Source organism: Salvia splendens, chromosome 17 (genome assembly GCF_004379255.2).
Source record: "Salvia splendens isolate huo1 chromosome 17, SspV2, whole genome shotgun sequence".
NCBI classification, from domain to species: Eukaryota; Viridiplantae; Streptophyta; class Magnoliopsida; order Lamiales; family Lamiaceae; genus Salvia; species Salvia splendens.
Window position 1 is genome coordinate 10,129,701 of NC_056048.1, and position 7,324 is coordinate 10,137,024.

The following is a 7,324-nucleotide window of genomic DNA, read 5'->3' on the forward strand; positions in this document are numbered from 1 at the left end:
GAATGGCTCCTGCCACGCAAATTTGGGTTGAGGCAACTATTACTAGACCTAGGGATAAAATCTAACACTAGACCTAGGAAATTAAAAACATCATGCAGACACGGATTATCATTTAAACAGCAATAACTCAAACGAACTTCCTTCACCTAGTAAACGGCTACCTAATTTAGCTAAACAGAAAGCAACGTGCAGTGGGGACCATTTTCCAGAAACTGCAAGTACGGAAATAAAGCTGCAGATAACAAACTAAGGATTTAACTAACAACGACGTACATCTCATTACCTGATTTAAACGCGAACATCAAGCAAACATAGTAAATATTCAGATTCAAACAGAATGTAAAAGTTCGGACGTCGGAAACTTGCGATTAGCCGGAAATAAAACAGATCTACATATACTAGACGAAGGGAAACAAAAACACAGAAACGAGACATCACTACAATCAACTATGTTTCAGATCCACCTGCCGGATGCTTAATCCACTCCGGATCCAAGCAATCCGAACCCAACCACAAACAAAATCAACTCAATAAACTCCGATTTGACTAATCTGTTTCGATCACAACAACTAACCACTGCTCTACTCCGACTCTACAGATCAGCGCGAAAAGCATCCAGATCAGTAAACAACGACAAACTCAAAACAATACCATCCATACTCGAAATCAACAGCATCAAAGCATAAAACAGGAATTGCATAGATCACGATAGTTCGACGGAAAATAGAGTCGAGCTTCGAACAGCGAAGCTCGATGAATTTCACAGCAGCAAAATGAAATTAAAACAGTAAATTGTATCTTCGCCCCACGTGAGGAAGGTGTTACGCAACAACTAACGGAAAGTAAAACCCGAAACCCCTGCCTATTCCCCGGAATTCTCAAGTGTGTAGAAGTGTATATGTCTATTCTTTTTATAGGTACGGAGGTGATTGTAACAACCCGAACTTTCGTACCTTATTATTATTAATATTAGCCAAAAGATAAATAATAAGTGATCGTTGTTGTATTCGAAATCTGCCATTTTCATGTATAATAATTGATCTTGGAATTATAAACAATCGTTGCTTCGTTCTCGAACGAATATTTCAAGGAAAAAAAAAACACCAAATAAATATTTATAATGTCCGGCATATCTTCGAAGTCCGCTAAATTACTACTATACAAATTTATCAAATCCTTATCTATTACAATTAGAGAAAAGTTCACGCAGCCCGTTCAACGGTCGTGCTTGCACTCCAAGAAAGTCCGGTACATCATCAGGGAAAACTACGGATGTTATTTGTTTTCCTACACCAAATTAATTAAACACTCAAATAATTACTAAAATAATTAAATAAAATTTAAATAAAAAAAAAGAGAAAGAGATATGGACATATCCGATAGAATCAAGTAATATCAGCTACATTAATTACTGCATTAATTGGATGGCAGAAGAAATCCTATCAAAACATATCAATCCTCTGACAGAATAATTTTTTTTTCTTGGAGGATAAGTTTCATTTTCACACCCCACATCGTCAATTTAACCTCCCAAAAATAAAGAAACTTCCACATAGAAATCGGAGGTGAAGGGCGGCTAATAATTGTATAGTCGAGCATTACAATCCTATAACACTTTATTCTTCAGGTAAATCCCAAACCCTTCTGTTCTTTCTCATATATATACATATATGTATTATATAGTTGGAAGTAGAATCTGCCAAAACAAATTTAAAACAACATATTTCACCATTGAGTGTTCGGAATAAGGCATATAGTCACAATTCACCAAATAAAGTAACTAGAATCAAAGTAAAATCTTAATAACTATAAAAAAATGAGCTTATCTCTTGAATACGAATCTGCCGGATTTCCGGCGATGGCTCTTCGGCAGCCCGGATACAGCCAAGGACAGCCCTCATCCCGATACGTCACTAATTTCACAACCTTCACCAATTAAAGTCCAAAACTTTTGGATCTAAGATTATAAATTCTTAGAAATTGAATTAAAATGAAAGAATAATAAATATCATTCCTTACCTCTCGGGGGTCGGCGAGGAAGCAGCGGCCTTCGCAACGTCGGCGAATGGGCAAGGCCCCCGGCGACGGCGGCTGACGCGAACCGGCGACGGCGGCGGCATGAGCGAATCCGAGGGAGAGATGAGAGGAGAAGGAGAGAGAGAGAGAGAGGAACCGAGAGAGAGAGAGAGAGAGAGAGAGAGAGGAGTACCGATCTGCTGCTGTCCGGAGACGGCCGGACTGCCGAGAGGGGGACGGCGAAGCCGCTGCCTCTGCATGCCGGCGGTGGAGAGAGAGAGAGAGAGAGAAAGAGAGATGAGGAGGAGGAAGGACCACCGTCGGAGGTGGCGGTGGCGCGACAGCGGCACCGGAGGGAGGCTCCGACGGCGGCGGCAGCAAGGTGTGGGGGGAGAGTGTTCATTCTTTTGTGAAATGGGGGAGAAAGATAAAGTGAGGGTATATTGAGTGTGTATTTTTTTTATTATGTTCCTGACTTAATTATTTGGGCTAGGCAAATATAAATTGGGCCCAACTGCTTCTAAATATTTGGGGCTGCAGTAAATAACTGAACGAAGGCCCGATTTCGAAATTTACTCTATTTTTGGGCTGAAAATAAAAGAGGGCAACGAGTTCTGGAATGTAGGAATAGTTGGTTCTTAATTATTTTATGCTCTTAAAATTTTAGTCCTTGTTTTTGTTTTAAGAAAAGTGGGATGGCTGTGTGTACGTGTGTTTATGATGGGAGTATAAATTTTGGGCTTTTATTTAAGTTGGTCCTTTTGTTTTTAAAAGAATTGGGACTCAATAATTAAATGTTTTGTTTGGGCTCTTTTTATTTTGTTGGGGCTTCTTAATTAAATTGGAGATATAAGGTGAGGAAATAATTAAGTTTTGAGGCTTTTAAATAAATCTTTGGGCCGATAATTAATCGTGACGAAATTATTTAATTAAATTCCGAAATAATTTTGAAGTATGAATAATTTACCCCAAGTTTCAAAATAAATATAATTGTGAGGGAAAATATTTCGATGATTAATTTATGCACTTAGATAATTTTGAGATTTTTTTTATTCAATATTATGATGGAAAATACGAGGAGCTAACGGAGGAATTATGGGCGTAAGCGGCCGCTAAGGAAATGGAAAGAAAGAGGGAGACGACGTTCTCAAGTCACAGAAATAATTAAGTTTAATAAAGAAGTGCTATTAATTAAATTTCCCAATTTAATTAATATGCAAGTTTCTAAAATTTTCTAACGGTGAACAAATGATAAAAGAAATAAAGTAGGGGCAGGTATTCCTATAAGTATGTGAATTTCTCGAGTCTTATTAGTACGTTGTTTGTTTTCAGAAGGCTATCTCCGTGAGTTAAGGGTGGAGTCAGGAAAATTCAAGTTAGAGAAACTAAACGATCAAGGTGAGCTTTCTTATACTAAAAATACAAATCGTATTTTTATGAAAACATGAACACATGTTTATGATTTTTTTTAAAGATGTTGTCTTGCCATAAATGTTTTGTGTATGATGCCTATCTGTTTGGCTAAGGCCAAATGAATTATGAATGATGATATAAGTCGAATTCGGGTCCCAGTGAGGGTGGTGTCCCCGCTCGGACTAGTGTACACAAGCTACCTCTGTCATGATGGGCAGAGCAGGTGACCGAGGAAGGTGGCCACCTTCCCGGCACAAGGATACCTCTGACATGTTGGGCAGAGAAGGTGACCGTGGAAGGTGGCCACCTTCCCGGCACATGTATGTAAGGTGACCGTGTGAGAACACCATCTCAACGGCACAATGTGATCAGATATGGCTAAGTACAGGATAAAGGGACTGCAGTCCAATGTGATATGTTTAGTAAGCTCGGGTCTTTTCAACAACACCCCGAGTGTTACTGTGATGATGGCTTGACAATATTTTCAAATGTATATGTGTAATTTTCGGCAATGTGTTCACTGAGTACTTTTTGTACTCAGCCCTGCATATATTTCTAAATGTGCAGGTTGAGCAGCGAAGTGGTGGAGGAAGTGCTATTGAGACAAGACATTTAATTCAGTCAGATTTTGACTCTCGGAGGTTCATGTCTTCATACATGGAACCGCGTTCATTTGCTTCCGTTGTGCATCTTAAAAGACTCAAGTCTATTTTGTTCAAAACTCTGATTTTATTTCGAGCTATTCCCATTTGTTTGGACCTATGGTCGAGTTTTGATGTTTTTCCCCTTTCTTCCCCTTTCTTCCCCGCTTCTTTAACCCTCCCCTAGTCGCGATCAACCGTGTTTTCTATCCTTAGAAAATGCGGTCGTGACAGAGTGGTATCAGAGCATTCTTTCTCGCTCTGAACCCGAGAGTCTTCTTTGAAAATCTTTGGTCTAGCCTTGTTCCACTAGACTGTCTAATCGATGAAAATGCTCTTAGCACTTCCCTCCCATCGCGCTCAACGAAAAAAAAAGGTAACTTGCTTTTTTTTCAAAAGAAAGTCAATATATTTAAAAGTTTGAAATGGACAAATAGCTCATGCAGTAATTTGAGTGAAAAGATGAAAATACCAAGTTTAAAGAAAGAGTTGATGTTTCTTGATTTGGAAGCATGCTTAAAGAAAGAGTTAATATGTCTTTTCTTGGCTAAATGGAAAAATGTACTGAAATGTGAAAGTATAAAGTGTACGAGTCTGGTACCAATTGGTGAAATGACACATCTTTTTGAGTTAGTCATTTAATCATGTTGCCAGTATGGGGAAATCAAAATTTCCAAAGAATTTAGAATACTTAGTTATGCGTTCCTTCTAGAACACAATATGAACTCGAACTTAGAAGTACAGTATGAACATTTCTCGCTTTCCCGAGCGACGAAAAGAAAAGGACGCGATAAGAAAGAACCTAGCTCTACAATATAAGTAAACAGAAACGACGTGTTACGAGGATGAGCGTTATGACGAACCGAGAGTACCAAAGAGTCGTAATCCCCACATATGGTCATCTGACGTGATCGTAAGGTGAAAATAGCTTGTGACCAAAGTTTCTCATAACTCGTTTACCATCCTCTATAAAGAGTTAAACAACGGAGTATCACCATCGTAGTTAACCAGGAAGATTTATCAGCAACGCTTACTTGGATTCCCATGAATTTCATTTTCTCGCATCCCCCTTGATCAAAATACTTTTGTTGAATTAAGAACTTAAATAACTCCTTTTGCAAGGTAATGTGCCATTATTTTTCCTCTTCTATGTCAAGATTGTGAATCTCTTTCAGTTTTGAGCTTACTCCCTCATGTTTTCTGATAACCTCCAGTGACTACGGTCCTTCTTTACTCGTTCTGTATAAAAGCAATACTTTGACTCTCTGAATTCTTTACATCAAACTCCTATACTAGGAGCTGTTTTATTTATAGCCTTCACAATGAACATGTTTCCCTAAACTATTGTCTCTTCATTGATAATATATTCTTCAAAGATCATTGGTAGATCTTTGGTGTTTTCAGAAGTGCTTACTGACACTCATTAATTTATAAAGAATAGTCACCTCTTTTAATCCCATTATAATTATTCCATCATGCTTTGAGCTCTTTAGCAACTCCAATTCTAAAGTAATTTGCTCTCTTCCCGAACCAGTTTGCTCTGGTTGTCTTCTTTACTAGTTAATTTTCGTGATTTGGTTATAAACTTTCTGAATTCATTAACGTGATATAGTATCACGATGTTGTTGACCCAAAAGGGTAGTTCCTTGTTATTCTTCTTTCTCTCAAATCCACTTGAGCCCAATCATTTTCAGTCTTACTATATTGGAGCAGCCATTTGGTGAGACCTTAAACCTTTTAATTTGACCCTTTGTGTTTTCAAATATATTGACAAGCTCTTTGTTTTACATGAGTACTCTCATCTTCTGAATTCAAATATGACTGTTGTCTCTTGATTTAAGCTTTTCTGCAAGCTCCATGTTAAAGCTGGCACATTGCTTCTCCCTTGACTAGTTTCCTCTTGTTGCCATCTATATTAGTTAGTTACCCTGAATTGCTTATAAACTCTAAAAATTTTGTTGATATGATCTTCTATCACAGTGTTGTTGAGCAAATTGCAATTGTTTGTTTTTCCTATTCTTTTCAAATCCATTTGTAACCAACCATCTCAGGTCTGGGGATACTTGAAACTTTTCTACTTCACTGTTCATTTTGATTACATTATTGGCAACCTATTGTTGACATCTACATTCTATTCATCATACCCTCACTTTTGTAATTTATTCCATCTGGCAAGCTCTTCCCATAATAAAATTTTCAAGCTCTATGGGTATAGCTCAAGCCCTTTGAAGTTGTATCTTTTCTTTTCTGGGAGTGAGCAAATGAGCCCAATTGAGCCTAGTCTTTGCACTTCATGAAAACTTTTGTTGCAAGCTATCGGTGAGAGTTTGTAATGAACCAAATTGCTCACGTGATCGAACTAATTAAGTCGTTTGTTTCCATGGTGACCTTGGAGCCTCCCAAAGTAAGAACGATTCGAATATTTCTCTTGGAATCCCAAATTCAGTTCCTATCAAAGTTAAAATGGTTAGATCAACTCTATATTTCCTCGCATGAGACCCTCATGGGAGACAAGACATTGACCACTGCAGAAACGCCAAAAATAAATAAATAAATAAATAAAATAAATCCTACGCCGACGAACGTCGAATCTAATTGAAATTTAACATCGGAGAGAAGATCTGTTCGAAAGTATCCTCTTCCAAACGAATAACCAGATTTGGACTCAAGGGAAAGCTGAAACCACGATTTATTGGACCCTGTGAAATTCTGGAGGATGTGGGCCCAGTAACATATCGCTTTGCTTTACCACCGAACTTTGGAAACATACACAACGTATTCCACGTCTCCCAACTTCGAAGGTACGTGTTCGACCCAAAACATGTGATTCGTCATGAAGAAATCACTCTAGAACCTAACCTGAGTTACGAAGAAAAGTCGATAGAAATACTAGATCGAAAGGTGCAGCAGCTTCGGAACAAGTTGATTACTACAATGAAAGTTTTGTGGAAAAACCACGGACAGGAAAAAGCAACATGGGAGCTAGAAAAGAAATTGAAGGAGAAATATCCCGAGATTTTTGTCTAAATACTTCCTAAATTTCGGGACGAAATTCTTTTAAGGAGGGTAGAATGTAACAACCCGAACTTTCGTACCTTATTATTATTAATATTAGCCAAAAGATAAATAATAAGTGATCGTTGTTGTATTCGAAATCTGCCATTTTCATGTATAATAATTGATCTTGGAATTATAAACAATCGTTGCTTCGTTCTCGAACGAATATTTCAAGGAAAAAAAAAACACCAAATAAA

General features: G+C 37.8%; 1 long non-coding RNA gene across 1 annotated transcript; it reads right to left on the reverse strand.

Annotated features, from left to right (window-relative positions):
* Positions 1-1,112: 1,112 nt before the first annotated feature.
* LOC121773890 lies at positions 1,113-2,144 on the reverse strand. Its single transcript, XR_006044872.1, has 2 exons — positions 2,020-2,144; positions 1,113-1,926 (listed from the first exon to the last, which is right to left on the reverse strand). It is a non-coding gene; the product is annotated as an uncharacterized LOC121773890 (long non-coding RNA).
* Positions 2,145-7,324: the final 5,180 nt, after the last annotated feature.